The sequence below is a fragment of the Artemia sp. Qi Xiang Cuo genome, chromosome 3 (assembly GCF_049724085.1).
Source record: "Artemia sp. Qi Xiang Cuo chromosome 3, ASM4972408v1, whole genome shotgun sequence".
Taxonomy (NCBI): domain Eukaryota; kingdom Metazoa; phylum Arthropoda; class Branchiopoda; order Anostraca; family Artemiidae; genus Artemia; species Artemia sp. Qi Xiang Cuo.
Window position 1 is genome coordinate 6175901 of NC_142796.1, and position 18668 is coordinate 6194568.

General features: G+C 35.5%; 1 protein-coding gene across 2 annotated transcripts in view; it reads right to left on the bottom strand.

Annotated features, from left to right (window-relative positions):
• The window catches only part of Pink1 (PTEN-induced putative kinase 1), a 134765-nt gene that overhangs the window by 103444 nt on the left and 12653 nt on the right, over positions 1–18668 (bottom strand). The window contains exon 1 of one of the 2 annotated variants that reach the window (XM_089108438.1): positions 14089–14187. The exons of the other annotated variant lie outside the window; for it this stretch is intronic. The gene's annotated coding sequence lies outside the window, so the exon portion shown is untranslated. Of the gene's footprint in view, positions 1–14088; positions 14188–18668 lie in introns of those variants that run through there. 2 annotated transcript variants of the gene reach the window in all.

Consider the following 18668-nt stretch of genomic DNA (forward strand, 5'->3'; position numbering starts at 1 on the left):
TGAACCTTCGTGCAAGTGAGATCTCTTTAAATGAACCCCTGTATAACCGAAACCCTGTACAACTGAACCCCCGTTTTTATTTATTTAATTATGTAAAAGATCAAAAGTCTGTCTCATCCTTAACTCCTTACTCTTTATTGTGAAGTTGGCTTTTTTTTTCCAAATTTTTAAAGAAAATCTGTTATGAGTTTTAAACTTGCTCCATACTTTATTTAAAAAATCTTTTATATTTGTACTCAACCCAATCTAACTAAACTCCCGTGTAACTGTACTCCCTTTAACTGAATCCCTCGTGCAAGTCAACCCCCCATGCAACCCATGATTTCTCGTAGGCCACTGGGCTAATTTGGCTTTTGTGCGTGCCCCCATTGTTTTTTTGTGTGGGTTCCATTGTAACTGAATCCCCGTGTAACTGAACCCCAAGCAAGTGAATCCCCATGCATCTGAACCTTCGTGCAAGCGAGACCTCTTTAAATGAACCCCTGTATAACCGACACCCTGTCCCCCTGGACCCCCCCCCGTTTTTATTTATTTAATTATGTAAAAGATCAAAAGTCTGTCTCATCCTTAACTCCTTACTCTTTATTGTGAAGTTGGCTTTTTTTTTCAAAATTTTTAAAGAAAATCTGTTATGATTTTTAAAGCTTGCTCCTTACTTTATTTGAAAAATCTTTTATATTCGTTTAATTACTTTTCATGAGACTGTAAAGAATGTAGGAAATAATCGAATCAAAACCCAAAACGAGCAGAAATTAACATAAGTTTGGTGCAAAAATCCTCTTTTCATTTGCAAATTTTCTTTAAAAATTTGGAAAAAACCTATGTACGGATGATTTCCCGTAAAACTTGTAGCAATTCACCTCCTGGAAAATTCCCTCCCCATGGAAAATTCTCCTTGTGGAAAATCCCCTGCAGTGAACTCAAAATTTGGTACTTACGTGTTACCCCCGACAACACTCAAGGAATGAAGTTAAGTTAATCCTAATCGAATATCCTAAAACATGATGAAAATATAATACTTTAGTAACCAAAATATGCAAACGTTCCCAAAGAGACACACATAGCCCAAAGAGACATACACGACCCCTAACTCTCCAAAACATCACTTGTGTATTATACAGTGCATAACCACCCCCTCTCCTCCAATACACAAATCCCATTACTACTTTTTTTTGAAAATTTTAATCAAACATTTCCGATTCGTCGTTAGGTATTTTTCAAATTTATAAAAAATTACCTCAGTTAACAGCTCCTTTGGGGTTACCTTAATTGTTAATCAGTTTAATCCTTTTTTTCTCCACTAATACAATCAATCACTAATTAATATCATTCATTGTCTAAGTAAATTAAGTTATCTCCTGCCCTATAGAAATGAGGGGAGAAACCAATTTTTTTGTCTGCTTTTCAAAATGATCGTATTTGGAAACCTGTCATTTAACACTAAGAAGTAAATTGAGTAACCCCTTTCGCAATAACAATAGGCTTAGCAGCGATTAAATCTCATTGTCGGCAACAATTCAATCAGATCAGAGTTGTTCAAATGGAATATCTTTTCGCAAATTGAGTTAGCTTCTATTTCATAGACAAAATATTTGAATTCCTTTTATTCAAATCATCCCACTTTTCGGTCATTTCTTGTTAAAATTATCCAATCGCTAATTACCCCTTTTTTTTCTCCACCTTCAAATGCTCCTTTAGTCATTGCCCAGTTAACACTAAGATGTAAATTGAGTAATCCTCTAGTAATAACAAACCAAACCAGATTATACCCACTTAACCAGATCAAACATGGCGGTCACACTAACTTGATTAGTAATTGGACTTTCAGTCCTACATTCACGGGTTTCTGCAAAGTGCTATGGACTTCATTGAAAAAATACCAGTTTAAAAAAAAACTTGTATATCATGAACTAGAAATCTACGTCAGAAAAACTTGTCCTTAAATTGCGTAAATCTCTTTGAAAGAGTGTAATGACCTCTAGAATAGGACTACCAGAAAAACCGGAAGGAACATAAAGGCTCAGAATTCATTAGAAGGACTATACTGCCTTTTTTTATGCTGATTAAAAATATAATAATCTTTTCTCGCGTAATTTATTTTCCGCCCCCCCTCCATATATCTGCAAATTCCGGTTACACATTAATACATACGGGGGGGGGGGCAAATTTTGCTTATGATGTAAATAGGTGGTAAGTTTAAGTATAATTTTAAGATATATATTCAAATTTGAATTATATAGAAAGGTGATTTTCCTTGTTAATAAATGAGGAAAGGTATGGATCAAGGATTTTGTTTTTTTTTTTTGGGGGAGGGGGGAAATAGGTGGATCCAATAAAAAATTAAGGGGGTGCAAAATAGGTTGATCCGATAAACTTGCGTCAGGAGTAAGTTTAATTAACGCAAACTTGAGTAAATTAAGTAAATTACACTACTTTAGGCTAAACTAGGGGGGCGTGCGCCCTTTCGCCCCCTCCCCGCTGGATCTGCCGCTGAATGAGGGGAACTGGTATTCCCCTGTACAATGTTTTCAACTATGCAAGATTCCAATGGTACACTTTTCATATTGATCTGACACTATTTTTGATGTGGTTTAGGCTTTTTTTAGAAATCACCATAAACTTCTTTTTGGAATAAACTTTTACTTTTAAAACGAACTATACTGAAGCAAGGGCTACGCGGGAAACGAACTACGTGGGGCAAAAGAGGAGGATCCAATAAAAAAAAAATTATGGGGCGCAAAATAGGTTGATCCGATAAATTTGCATCAGGAGTAAGTTTAATTAACGCAATCTTGAGTTAATTAAGTAAATTATGCTCTTTTATGCTCTTTTTTATGCTCTTTAAGAATATAATAATAATTTTCGCTGGAAATGAATTTTAGCCCCCACCCCTATATATACCAATTCAGGGTATATATTTGCACATTAGGGGGTTGGGGTTAATTTTATTTCTGATGTAAATGAGAGGTAAGTTTCAACTCCCCCCCCTAATGTGCAAATATATACCCTGAATTGTTACATACAGGGTTGGGGGCAAAAATTCATTTCCAACAAAAATGGGTAAATATATACCAAATCATATTATTGAGTTAAGAATAAACTGAATACACCATTCAATGCCTTTTTTTTATGATTATTACAAATATAATAATCATTTCTATCGGAAATTAATTTCAGCCCCCCCCCCTATATATTCCAATTCAGATTATTTATTTATAAAAAAGGGGGGGGGGCCAAAATTTTTTTATGAGGTAAATCGGAGGTAAGTTTACATTTAAGTTTAAGATAAATATTCAGATTGGAATTATTGAGAAAGGTGATTTTCCTTTTTATTCAATGAGGAAAGGTGCGGATCAAGGATTTTTTTTGGGGGGGGGGGGCAAAATAGGTGGATCCAAGAAACAAATTTAGGGGTCGCAAAATAGGTTGATCCAATAAACTTGCGTGAGGAGTAAGTTTAATTAACGTAAACTTGAGTTAATTAAGTAAATTACACTACTTTAGGCTACACTAGGGGGGGGGGGGGGCGGGCGCCCCTTTGCCCCCTCTCCACTTGCTATGCGCCGGAATGTGGGGAACGGGTATTCCCCTGTACAATTTTTTAAACAATGCAAGATTCCAACAGTACACTTTTCATATTGATCTGACACTATTTTTGATGCGTTTTAGGCTTTTTTTAGAAATCACCATAAACTTCTTCTTGGAATAAACTTTTACTTTTAAAACAAACCAAAATAATAGTTACCAGTCCTGAATAAATGTCCCATGGCAACTTTTTCTCAATAGTAATTTTTTTTTTCAAAATCTTTTTAACTTTTGGTTACTATGGGCTGTTGTTTGTTCTTTACTGGGTCACATCTACCTCTTCAACCAGGGCAGTGTTGGATCCAGAGGGGGGGAGGGGGTTCATCCCCTAGTCAGTACCTCACTCTTTAAGCGAAAGATTTTTTTGTAGTTCTATAAGAGCTGTTTATTCTAAATAAAGGCCTTTGTCATTAAGGGGTCGTTTTTAAAGAACTGGAACAAAATTCGAACTTTAGCTTAAAGAGCGAGGTATTGACTAGTAGGCGAGCCCCCTAATATACATATTAAAAATATATGAATGTAGAAGTTCGTTAAGTAAGTTAATTCGTAAGCTACGTATCTTTATTACTAATAAAAACGTTCGTAAATAAAATTAAATAAGTTTCGAGAAAGCCATTTAACCAAATAAAAGTAAAATTAATATGCAAATTTCGTTTTAATTATTCATGTACGGTGACCCAAATCAAAACCTGCATCAATGCAAAAACGTTCAAAAATTAAATAAAAAAACAAGTTTTTTTTAACTGAAAGTAAGGAACAATGTTAAAACTTAAACAGAAATTATTCCGTATATGAAAGGGGCTGTCCCCTCCTCAATGCCTCGTTCTTTACGCTAAAGTTTTATTCTCTCATAACTCTTATTTTTGTTAAACAATAAAAATTCGTTAATCCCCCTCCTTGTCAGCAGCTACACCCAAAATATGCTTGTTTTGCTTTGGCATTCTTCAAGACAAATATTGAGCTTTCTACTGAGAAATGGCGCCTTTTATTATTTCTTCGCTTTCAATCTTGTATATACGTGACTGAAATATAGCCCCTTATAGAAAAGAACACTTCATAATCATTTGTCCTGGTGTCTTAATTTAGCTTAAATTCATTTTTATTATCGGAATTCAATCAAAATTAAGTGCACATGCCCCATCAACATTGGTCAAACATGTCACTTCAATACCTGACAAGTCTCACATCAATTTTTCTAAACGGTAAAAATTAAGAAAAAAAGGAACCAATATCCGACTTCTCAAACGGAAACAGCTGTCATAAGCAATTAAGAAATCCCTTCTCGTTTCAAAGGATTTGCATAACTTACTCTCCAAAGTTTCTACAGCATCAAATGGCCATCTTTGAAAGTATTATTAAAGATTTTGAGGATTCTATGGAGAGGGGCATAGTCTTGTCAACTTGTAGAAACATTGGTACTGGTGCATTATGTGGGCACTGCTAAAGAAATCAAGTTTGGTTCATGCTAATGAAATAAAATAAAATTGGATGGATATGCAATAGTTTGTAAACAAATTTGGGCTATATATTTCGGCTCAACGGAATTGTTGTTGTCATTTTAATGACAAAAAATATCATTTTAATAGCGGGAACTTGATTTTAATGACGGAGTAATGGAAAATTTTCTGCAGAAGCAAATTTGTACTAGGGGACCGGTTATTTGTGGGGAAACTTCCATAAGGGATGGAATTTGTTTTTTCTGGGGGGAGGTGGGTTAAACAAAAAAAAACATAATTGGGTACTTATGCATTATGCGGGCACCGCATAATTTACAAGTCTGACCATTATTTTTTTTTGGGGGGGGGGGGGTCAAACCCCTAACCCCCCCCTGGGTACTACCTTGGCCAAGGGAACAAATTTGCTATTGTACGAGGAAACCAGTCACGAAACCTGTCAAATAGGCTATTTGCAAGAGATTGCTATAGATAAATGACTGCAAAGCCATGGTTTCTCAATGAGTGTCAATATTTACATGATTGATTTTTGTGGTTTAAGGGGAGAAAAGGTACTTAGATTAGGTTTGGTTACGTATTTGATATATGGTATGATTCCCTCCCCCCCCTAATGTGCAAATATATAGCCCAAATTTGTTTCTAAATTATTATAAATTCATCCTATTTTATTTTACATTCGTCCTATATAATTTGGGCGGGGGGCTTTCCCCCTAGATTTGTCACTCCCTTTTGCAAAAAACCCATAAGCTAACGGATAACAGCTAATGGTGGCGGATCCAGGGAGTGGTGAGGGGGGCGCGTGCCCCCTAGCGAAGTCTAAGCATATCATATTCTTGATGCGCTACTTGAACGTCAAGTAAAGTGTATTCTTAAGAAAATTTATTTAAAAAAAAGAAAGTTTCTCCGAGGGAAGTAAAGAGCAAAGTTGAAACTTAAAACGAACAAAAATTATTACTGTCACAGCCTATCTAACATATATCAATAAAACTAGTACAAATAAACCAACTAATTATGTTTCTCTATGCTTTTAGGATTATACAAAACTAGGGCTTTACTGAAAACACAAAAGTCAAGTATAAAAAACAGGATTATTGATTTAAGAATCAAAAGTAAGCATGTAGCCTAACAACACTAAACGAATCGATAAGGCATTTCATAGTCTTACACCAGTCCTAATACTATCAAGATGGCTTTACTTCAACTTGTTTACAGACTAATTGTATGTCCTTTTCAGAACCAAAACGAGAGCCAGTCATTGAACTCAGCCATTGTGCAGAAGTAATACCAAATTAAATGTAAAAAAATAAAGCAAAATCCTAATCTGGATTGTTACTTTATCTTAAAAGGGATTGATCCGAAAAGGGATTGATAATATTTGTATTCTGTAAAACGCGTCCTTAATTAGTTTGCTTTTACTGTGCCAAAACTCCTATATTATTTTGCGTTTTCAGTAAAGCACTAGTTTTGTATAATCCTAAAAGTATAAGGAAACATAATTAGTTGGCTTATTTGTACTAGTTTTATTGATATATGTTAGATAATCTGTGAAGTACTAATTTTTGTTCGTTTTAAGTTTCAACTTCGCTCTTTACTTCCCTCGGAAAAACTTCGTTTTTTTAAATTAATCAGGGAAAACAGCATGTCCATTTTGAACTCCAATGCCACTTCTAAACCCAAACTGATTGTCGCTGCGGGAACAGAACCCTTTCAAGAAGTTTACTAATTATCGAACAAACAGTAATTGTGTACGTAGCTCTAGTTCGTAGCCGTGTTTGGTGGCCGAGTTTCGATGAAGATGTTGAAAGGTGTATAGTTATTTCGCGCCTTTCCAAAATAAAGTAGGGGTACCAACTCACGAAAATATAGGTCAAAGTCACGAAAACTTTTAATAAAAATACCAAGAAAATACTATTCTCGTTGAAAATGCCAAATTAAGAATTTTTCAGTCTGCGCGGGGAGAGTGGTGGCAAAAAATATTAGAAGGGGGAACGCGTGGGGGGAAAATATTTTTGAAATCTAGGGGCACAAAAATTCAGAAAAGGCAGAAACACAGAAATCCCTGCCCCCTCCAGAAAAAAATGTAAATTTGCATTGCACTTGTTGGGAACTTGAAATTGGTCAATAAATTAAAAAGAGCTTACCGCTCATCTCATTTATTTGCAATAAAAGCCAACTTGGATATACAATTACCAAGTTGTAAAAATCAAAAAACAAGATTAAGTTGACTGTAATTTTGGTGCTTTTATGTTATAGCGCCTCTGTTAACATCAATTGACGCACTGGGACCCGGTTGTTTGTTAGTTTATTTCAGCTTAGAGTGGGACAAAGGAAAGTGACAGAAAATATGGAAACGTATAATTTCGAATATATATTTGCACATTAGGGGGGTGGGGGTAAAGAATTTTGAGAAGGGTAAAGTAAAAAAACAATTCTTAGTAAATAATACACAGAAGTGTTAGACAAACATATATGGGCAGGCACCCCTGATAAACTTTAACCCCCCTCCCCCTAATTGGCAACTACATAGCCCGAAGTTGTTTCTAAAATATATTAATAGTCTTTGATAGATTTCATGAGTCTGATTAATCTTCAACTGTTAGGATTATATCAATAACTTAAACCTATTAGCGTTAACCGCAAAAGACCGTCCGGGTTTCTTTTTTTTATACGCAAGACTGGAACCGTATTATTTTTATGTACATTTTTATACTCAATCATACAGAGTCTAATTGTTTCCCTTTCATGCCTCCTGCTTTCCCCCCAAATATAGTCCAGTAAAATCATGAATGGTCACAGAAAAATCTAAATGGTCACAGAAGACTCTTTCCTTAAGCAAACGTACTGACAAGCTTGTATCCCTTTATATTACTTATATTTAACATTACCAAAAATCCTTGTGTTACTATGTAGTTTCGAAGTAACGGCCAAAGAAAGATAAATTTTCCCGTAGCTATCCCAGGTGTTCGTTTTAAGTAGTGGTATCATTGATGTTTTGATAATTTTAAACGTCTGATAAAGAAAGGGTGATGATACTCTATTTGAAGTTTGAAGACAGAATAGAATTTTTTCAAATTAGGCGCATATAAAAGCTTTATTTAAGAGAGAGGTTTTAAAAATTTATTTCCGGCGAAGATGTCACAGTAGAGTATGCATTATGGAAGTTTTAAGCTGAATTTTTGTGCTTTCAGGAGGGATTATTTTCTGATGGGGGGGGGGGGAGGAAAGGGTTACGGGGGAGGATTCTTCCATGGAAGATGTGGCCTTGGGGGAAGGGACATTTATATGAAGGGAGCGCCGGATTATTTATAAAACAATCAGAAATTAAATAAAAAAAATAGTTTTTTCAACTTAAAGTAAGGAGCAACATTAAAACTCAAAACAAACAGAAATTATTAGGTATATGAGGGGGTTTGCCCCCTAGTCAATACCTAGCCCTTTTCACTAGAGTCTTTTTTTAGTAGTTTAAGAAGATCTATCTATTCTTATTAACAAACTTTTGTGATTCAGGGGTTTGTGATTCGAACAAAACTCGAATTTTAGCGTAAAGAGCGAGATATCGACTAGGGAGCAAACTCCCTAATATACGTAATAAAACATACGAATATAGAAGTTCGTTACGTAAGTTAATTCGTAAGTTACATCAGAACAAAATTTCGAGAAAGCCATTTAGCCAAAAAAGTAAAATTGATATGCTAATTTTGTTTTAATTATTCATATACGGTGAGCCAAAATCAAAGCTGCATTAATTCAAAAACGTTCAGAAATTAAATAAAAAAATTTAACTGAAAGTAAGGAGCAACATTAAAACTTAAAACGAACAAAAATGATTCTGTATATGAAAGGGGCTGTCCCCTCCTCAATGCCTCGCTCTTTACGCTAAAGTTTGAATCTGTTACACAACTTTATTTTTTTTAAAATAAAAAACTGGGGTTAAATACATAACCTAACCTAGGTACCTCCCCCCCTTAAACACCAAAAAACAATCGTTTAAATATTGTAACTCCATGAGAAACCACAGCTTTGCAATGTTTTATCTACAGCGGTCTCTTGCAAATAGCCTATTTGACTGGTTTCTCGTTACTGGTGTTCTTGTACAATAGCAAATTTTTTTCCTTGGACAAGGCGGCACCCAGGGGAGGGGGGGGGATTTGAACACCCCCCCTCCCAAAAACGAATTGTTTGTCTGACTTGTAAAAATGTAACAAAAATGTAGGTAAACAAATTTTGGTGTTTTCGCATCATGCAGGTATACTATACAGGGCTTCCACTCTCGAAAATTCAAATTTGGGGACAAGTCTTCAAGATTTGGGGAATTTTTGGGGAAAAACAAAATGGAATTTCGTTGATAAAATTTGGGAGCCAAAATTGGTTTTAGCTTCATTTTCAGGCTCAAGTAGGGCTTGTATCTGCATAGTAAATCAAGCCTTTTACAAAATTGGTTTTAGATCCAGAGCCACAGCCCGGGATTGGAACCCATAGCTGAAAACACTTATTGCTTATATTGCGGCAAAAACTTAAAAATTGTTTTCAAAAAAAAAGGGTTTTAGTTTTTTTTGTTTAACCCATCTCCTCCCAGAAAAAAACAGAAATTCCATCCTTTATGGAAGTTTCCCTACAAATAACCAGCCCCCTAGTACAAATTTGCTCCCGCAGAAAATTTTCCATTACTCGGTTATTAAAATCAAGTTCCCCGCTATTAAAATGATATTTTTTGTCATTAAAATGACAACAACAATTCCGTTGAGCCGAAATATGTAGCCCAAATTTGTTTACAAATTATTGCATATTCATCCTATTTTATTTCATTTCATTAGCATGAACCAAACTTGATTTCTTTAGCAGTGCCCACATAATGCACCAGTACCAATTTTTCTACAAGTTGACAAGACTATGCCCCTCTCCATAGAATCCTCAAAATCTTTAATAGGCTAATAATTTCAAAGATGGCCATTTGTCGCGGTACAAAATTCGGAAAGTGGGTTATGCAAATCATTTGAAACCAGAAAGGATTTCTTAATTGCTTTTGACAGATGTTTCTGTGTGAGAAGTCACATATTAATTCCTTTTTTTCTTTATTTTTGCCGTTTAGAAAAGTTAATGTGAGACTTGTCATGTATTGAAGTGACATGTTAGACCAATATTGATGGTGCATGTGCACTTAATTTTGATTGAATTCCGATAATAAAAATGAATTTAAGCTAAATTAAGACATCAGGACGAAGGATTACGGAGTATTCTTTTCTATAAGGGGCTATATTTCAGTCACGTATATACAAGATTGAAAGCGAAGGAATAACAAAAGGCGCCTTTTCACGATAGAAAGTTCAATATTTGTCTTGAAGAATGCTAAAGCAAAAAAAAACAATGCAAAACAATCATATTTTGGGTGTAGCTGCTGACAAGGACGGGGATTAACGAATTTTGTATTAACAAAAATAAGAGTTGTGAGAAAGTCAAACTTTAGCGTAAAGAACGAGGCGTTGAGGAGGGGACAGCCCCTTTCATATGCGGAATAATTTCTGTTTAAGTTTTAATGTTGTTCCTTACTTTCAGTTAAAAAACTTGTTTTCTTATTTAATTTTTGAACGTTTTTGAATTGATGCAGGTTTTGATTTTGGGTCACCGTACATGAATAATTAAAACAAAATTTGCATATTAATTTTACTTTTATTTGGTTAAATGGCTTTCTCGAAACTTATTTAATTTTATTTACTAACGTTTTCATTATTAATAAAGATACGTAACTTACGAATTAACTTACTTAACGAACTTCTACATTCATATATTTTTAATATGTATATTAGGGGGCTCGCCTACTAGTCAATAACTTGCTCTTTAAGCTAAAGTTTGAATTTTGTTCCAATTCTTTAAAAATGACCCCTTAATCACAACGGCTGTTATTTAGCATAAACAGCTCTTATGAAAGTACTAACAAATCTTTGGCTTAAAGAGTGAGGTACTGACTAGGGGGTGAACCCCTTCCCCCCTCTGGATCAACTACTGTCATGGTTGCCGAGGTAGGTGTAACCTAGTAAAGACCAAACAACAGCGCATAGTAATTAAAAGTTAAAAACATTTTGAAAAAAAAAATTACCATTGAGAAAAAGTTGCCATGGGACATTGATTCAGGACTGATAACTATTATTTTGGTTCGTTTTAAAAGTAAAAGTTTATTCCAAAAAAAAGTTTATGATGATTTCTAAAAAAGCCTAAAGCACATCAAAAATAGTGTCAGATCAATATGAAAAGTGTACCATTGGAATCTTGCATAGTTAAAAACATTGTACAGGGGAATACCAGTTCCTCTCATTCAGTGGCAGATCCTGCGGGGAGGGGGTGAGGGGTGCACGCCCCCCTAGTATAGCCTAAAGTAGTTTAATTTACTTAATTTACTCAAGTTTGCGTTAATTAAACTTACTCCTGACGCAAGTTTATCGGATCATCCTATTTTGCATCCCCCTAAATTTTTTATTGGATCCACCTATTTCCCCCCCCCCAAAAAAAAAACAAAATCCTTGATCCTCACCTGTCCTCATTGAATAACAAGGAAAATCACTTTTCTCAATAATTTCAATCTGAATATTTATCTTAAACTTACGTTTAAACTTACCTCCAATTTACATCAGAAAGAAAATTTGAACCCCACCCCTCCCCCCTATTGTAGAAATATATACCCTGAATTGGCATATAATAGGGGGGGGGCTGAAATTAATTTCTAATAGAAATTATTACTATATTCGTAATAAGCATAAAAAAAGGCATCGAATGGTATATTCAATTTATTAATAACTCAATAATATTATTTTGTATATATTTACCAATTTTTTTTGGAATTTAATTTTAGCCCCCACCCCTATATATACCAATTCTGGGTATATATTTGCACATTTGGGAGGTGGGGGGGGGGGAAATTGAAACTTACCTCTCATTTACACAGAAATAAAATTACCCCCCTAATGTGCAAATATATACCCTGAATTGGGTAGATATAGGGGTGGGGGCTAAAATTCATTTCCAACGAAAATTATTACTATATTCTTAAAGAGCATAAAAAAGAGCATAATTTACTTAATTAACTCAAGATTGCGTTAATTAAACTTACGCCTGATGCAAATTTATCAGATCAACCTATGTTGCACCCCGTAATTTTTTTTATATAAACCACCTATTTTGCCCCCCCCTCCCCCCCCAAAAAAATCCTTGATCTGCACCTGCCCACATTGAATAACAAGGATAATCACTTTTCTCAATAATTCCAATCTGAATTATCTTCTCTGAAAATCAAATTTAAATAAAAAATTTCTTATATTAATAAACCTTTTACAATTTAATATTTTGTTTGCCATCATGAATCACGAATTTGCCAAATCATGAATTAGCAGGTTCTGCCTATAGGCCTAGCAACAAGCGGACAAAAACCCGTCTCATGAAGGTTGATGAAAGCTGATAACAGGAAATCAATGAACGGAACAAAGCAATATTGCGTAATAACTATATACATGAGTAATTCCTATATGTCCGTCTATAGGAAGATTTGACACTTCTTAGTAAATTTAAAAATAGGAGGCGCTGTACAAGCAAAACTATTTGAATTAATAACCTACTTGTTCACAAAAGGAACAGGATTTTAACTGTAAAAAAATTAAGTTTTTATGTGATATAATACAGTAATTAGAGTAGTTTAAATGTCAAAAAGTTTTTAAAATGATTAATGCATCGCAGGTGACGGGAATTGGAGACTTTTGTCCGTGAATAGGATGATGATTCATTCCTATCAAAGATTCTGTCCGAGAATAGGCAGGTGGCCGACTACTGGGTGTCTTACCCTATATATACCAATTTAGGGTATATATTTGCACATTAGAGGGGTGGGGGGACAGTTTAAACTTACCTCTCATTTACATTAGAAATAAAATTCACCCCCATCCACCTAATGAGCAAATATATACCCTGAATGGTAAATATGGGTGGGGATAAAATTCATTTCCAACAAAAATTATTATTATATTTGTAAAGAGGATAAAAAAAGGCATCGAGTGGTATATTCACTTTATTTGTAACTCAATAATATGATTTGTTAAATATTTACCAGCTGAAAATAGCCTGTAGGCCTATCATTGCTAAAACTGTTTGTACAAACATTGTATTGCCTGGCCTAAGAATACATCTGGCCCTGTTGGATTATGGGGCTTACTGTGGGGTAACTTCAAGGGAATAATCATAGGAATGAAGGGTAAAGTTCCAGTTGGTGGGCTTCTTGCAACCCTGTTGGAAAGTAGCTTAGTGGAGTTAGGTGAATGAAACTTTCTGATGTCAAAGCCTCCCCCCTAAGGAAAATTCTTGGTTTTCTACTCTAAGAAAACATCGGTAAAATTCTACTTTAGCTACTTTTGGCTATCTTGGAATGGGGTTAGGTTAGGAAAATGAAACTTTCAGGGATGGGTCTACAGGCTAAAGTATGTCCCGGGAAGGTATTTTGAAGTACATACCTCCACTCCTTCTCCCTCTAGAGGGTCCTGAAATTTTGCTACATGACAGGTCTATACCCATTGAAATTTTGACAAAACAACATTTTACATTAATTTTCAGTTATCAGTTTCTTTTTCTCTGGCTTTAGCTCTGAAAATGCAATTTCAGTTATTTGAGCAGAATTTTAAGCCATATAAATAGTTTATTTCAAAAATTTAGGAAATGTATTTGACTATCTTTAAAACTTTATAAATTGGGATTGAGCAAAGTTGTGAAGCTGAAAACAATTTTGTTGTAATTCATTTAAGCAGAAGATCTATTTTGCAAGGTTTCACTTCTATAACTCATATATTTTTAAAGGTCATCTAAGGTCAGGACCCTCTAGAGGGAGGAGGAGTGGAGGTCGGTACTTCAAAATATCTTCCCGGGACATACTTTAGCCTGTAGAACCATCCCTGAAAGTTTCATTTTCTTAACCTAACCCCTTTCCAAGATAGTCAAAAGTAGCTAAAGTAGAATTTTACCCAAACATCTGTATGTGATGCACTCCTTTTGGAGTAGTTAGGGTTAACCAACCTACCTTATTTAGCAATTATTAGATTTAAACAAAGGTTTTTTCTGCATCTGTTTCCTATCTGGATAAGTTTGGATAAATCTATCAGAAAAGTAATTGTTGATAGATGTCAGTCTGTAGTGTATCCATTGCAGGGAACAATGTAACCACAGCCAAAAGTCTTTTCCACTGGTAATCAAGAAACTTGAACGAAGTTTCTAATACCAATGATAAGTGCAGCATTAGTGAAGAAAAATATCAGTAGGACAAAGAAATTATAAGAACCGCTGTATAATTTTTTTGGTTTTTAGCAAGAGCTGTGTTTGTACTAGCCGTACTAAGTTGATATTTTTCTCTTTGGCGCTTTATTTTTGCCTTTTATGTCAACTTGGAATAGCAGATTGCGCTCAATTACCTTTCGATCACTCTCCAAGAGTTTCATTTGCATTTTTTTCCCTTGTCTTAATATTTTCTGTTTAATTTTGTTACGGGTTTTTGATGGTTTTTCTATTGATAAAGGGTTCTGGACATGAAGCCGAGATTTTTTTTACTTTATTATTATTAAGTTTTGTTTTATTGTTTTCCATTTTCTCAAAATTGAAAATTATTTTTTCAATATTTCTAGAAAGCAGCCCAAAGTTAGGTCGAAGTCGTAATTATAAGTAACCACAGTCACAGTCGCAGTTGCAGTTGCAAGAAGTCATAGTTGAAGTTGCAACTATTCACAGTTGTAACTACCAGCATTCACAGGGGTAGTAGTACTAATAGCAGCCCTGAAAGTTTTCATTTTAGTTTTATTAGCTGTTTCTAAGATATTGTAGATAACATTTGATAACCTGGATGCACATTTTATCTTTCGATTTAGTTTTTTTGAAGTTTCACCTTAATACCCTTAGCTTTCCCAGGGACACCAAGGATCGAAAATTTTATCCTTTCCAAATTATAAACCTTGTATGTAAAGAATGGACAGATTGCATAATTTACAAATCCTGTACAATGGGCTGTCGGGGTGTGGCATCCCTGGAATTATAGTTTTTAGACCTTTTGACTATTATTATTATTTTTTATTAATCAGAAATAGAGTAAACCATAGGCTTGTCTCATACAGCACAAATTACATACCAAGAGCAACACTTATAAACAATCAAAACAAAAACTCTAAACTTCCTAATAAAACAAAAAAACAAAAACGAAGATACCCTACAACAAATATACACTTCACGGTCCTAGGTTCTGCCTTTCATAAAATGAGGTCTCAACTAATGCTGTTTTGAAAGCCGCCACATTATTCACCCGAACTACTCGGTCGGGTAACGTGTTCCATGATTTTACTGAACGATTTACAAAGGAACTCCAACTTTCCTTGATACCCTTGGGTGGTACAATTTTAAAGAGTTCTGCCACGTAGATGAATAATGACTAAACTCAAAGAAATCTTCCCAAGACACTCGGTCAATACCCTTTATGATGCGGAAAGTAGTGATAAAGGTCCATTCTGTCCCTTCTTAATTGCAGAGATGGTAAGCTCAGGCTACTCAATCTCCGCTCATAAGGTAGGTATTTCAGATAGGGGACAAATTTGGACGCTCGTCTTTGTACATTTTAAATTAACAGTGAATCAGATTTTCTAGCTGGATACCACACAGATGAGCAGTATTAAACAATAGGGCGCACCATTGTCTTATACACTGTGGTAAAACTTCTCAGGTTAAACTTTCTGAAAGCTCATTTAATGCAAAGCAAACCAAAGTTTGCTTTAAGTGAAACAGTTGATGCTTGCTTGTCCAACCTCAGCTGATCAGCAAAAATAACACCGAGATCCCTATTAGAGTTAACAGGTCACACCGACACGTCACCAATGAAGTACCGGTATGACACATCCTTCGTGAAATAATGCATCACATGAAATTTCTTCTGGTTAACAAACATAGAATTTAAATTACACCATTGGAACAATACTTCCAAATCTTCCTGTAGAAGTGTCAGATACACCGGGGAGGTGACACCTCTGAATAGCTTTACATCGTCCGCAAACATTTTAATGGTTCTGTGTCGGATTACCTGCGGTAAATCATTTATAAATAAACAGAATTAAACTGGTCCCAGGCAGCTACCCTGAGGGACCCCACTTGGAACTCCACACCCTTCAGATAGTGCCTCACTAACCTTCACTTTCTTGGTCCGATTAGTTAGCTAATCCTTAATCCAAGTCATGCTTCTGCATCCAATCCCATACTTTCGACATTTTTCCACCAGCAAGGATATCAAAACCTTGTCGAATGCCTTGCAAAAATCAATATAAATACAATCAAACTTCAGGCCTGAATCAGCCATCCTTTGAAAATCATTGACTACTTCCGTTAACTGCGTGTTACATGATCGATTTCTTCCAAAACCATGCTGTGCCGTGCTCCACAATTTATTTTTTTCAAAATAATTTTGGATCTAATACACAATTACTTATTCCATAGTTATCGAGAAAATCGACATCTTTGAGATTGGGCGATAATTTGTGAAATCTAACCTTGGCTCACCTTTTTGAAATGGTTTTATGACAGCTTTTTTCCTCGCATCTGAACACTTACCTGACTCCAAACAAAGATTAAAAAGAAATGCGAGTGGAGCCGCTGACAAAGAAGCCAGTTCTCGCATAATAACATTTGAGACACCATCTATATCAGGGGCCTTATCAACAGAAAGCTCGCGGATAATTTTTTAGACGAGCTCAGGGGATACATCAGAGTCATCATATTGTGATTCATTCTGTAACACAGAAGCTTCTGGTGCCAGTGATAAATTAGATATCTTATGGGTAGCAGGATTAACGAAAACAGATGAAAAGGTTTCGTTAAAAATAGCTGCTTTTCTTTTATCATCATCAACAGTTTCACCAGTGACTGGTTCATTGAAGACCGTGAGCGATGGTGACTTCTCTTTTTCGCCCCTATTCACATACTTCCAATACCTTTTTGGATAACTTTGCGCGCAACTAATTATCAATGATTCCTCTGACTCAGTGTGTGACCGCAGGATCATCGTCGCCCTATTTCTCACCCTCTTGTAAGCATGCCAAGATTCATCATCCCCAGCTGATAAATAAGCTCTCCGGTGTCTATTTTTCACAGATAATGCTTCAAGGACAAATTTTGGCAGGTTCTTACGTTTTTTCACACCCTCTCTAATAGTATACCTTGGAATAAACTTCTCACATCCTTCTACTACTACTTCACGGATAAACTCAAAAGCTATATCTACATCTATATAAATACGCTGAAGCTCACTAACAATATCAACAAAACTTACAAAATCTCTAAATTCGTCATAACTACCTCTAAAATAATCATATAACAATTTTGACTTAGGATTTAACGGAATGCTCACATTAACGCAGAAAGACAATACCACGTGATCACTTTTACCTAGAGGAGGCAGAAATTCTAAATTCTCTAAGTTAGCTGGGTGCTTAGTTATAATAAGGTCTAAGGTAGATGGATTCATTCCAGTTCGAAACCTAGTGGGCTCAGTAACATGCTGATGGAGAAAGCTATCACCGAGTGTCTGTACTAGTTTATGCCCGAAAATCAAATCAGATAACGTTGTACTGTGTGATAAACAATCTATACCAGGAGCGTTAAAGTCACCAACGATCACAATTTTAGACGAAACTGACGAAAGTTAAGTTAGGTAGCTGAGTAGGCCCTTGTCTTTAAAAGTACTATCAATACTCTTAGACGGGCTCCGGTAAACCACTACTATACGCACACTTTGGGACCAACTCGGATGTCTCAGCTCAAAACTAACTACCTCATGTCCTTGACTTGTAAACTTAGAATCAACTTCTTTATATTTTAAACTCAGGGAAGAACAAATATAAACACCAACTCTACGTTCATAGTTAATAGTATGCACAGAATCGTATCCACATAGTTTCCTAAAATGGACTAAGGGGTCAACACAATTCTTGGGTTAAACCTTGGTCACAACAATTACATGGGGTTTCCAGCTTTGAATAAGTGCAACAAATTCATCCCACTTTGACGATAAACAATCTGAATTTGTATATGCCACAACTAACTGTTCACTATGACATCTCCGATTCGTTTTGGGGACGAAAAAGCCTCTCTTCGGGCACTAGTTCTGGCCCATTTTTCCGCGTTTTGTTTTTCCAACCGGTTTCATCTGCAGCTACTCTCCCAGTGAGCTCCTTTTTAAGTTCATCATACTTCTTCTTCTCAGCCAACGCTGCATCGCTTCTGTCCTGTGCGACACGGAAGTTCGGTATGTTAGCCTTAATATTCTCAATCCTGCTCACAAGGAAAAAATCCGCTATATCACAATCAAGGGGGGCTTGAAAATCACCTTTGCTGGTCTACTTCTACTCCCTTTTTTCGTCCTAGGTGTATAGAGAATACACACTTAACTGGACACTCATTCAGCAGAACTTCATTGGCATACTTAAGATCACTTTTGTTCTGAGGTTTCTGGCTTATCGCACTCGTCTCCTACAAGCCAAACAAAATGTGGTTTTTCTCTTTTTGTACTAAGTCTCCAAGTCCACGCTGAGTTACTTGACACGCAACTACGGAAATCTGCATGTCCGAAACCGA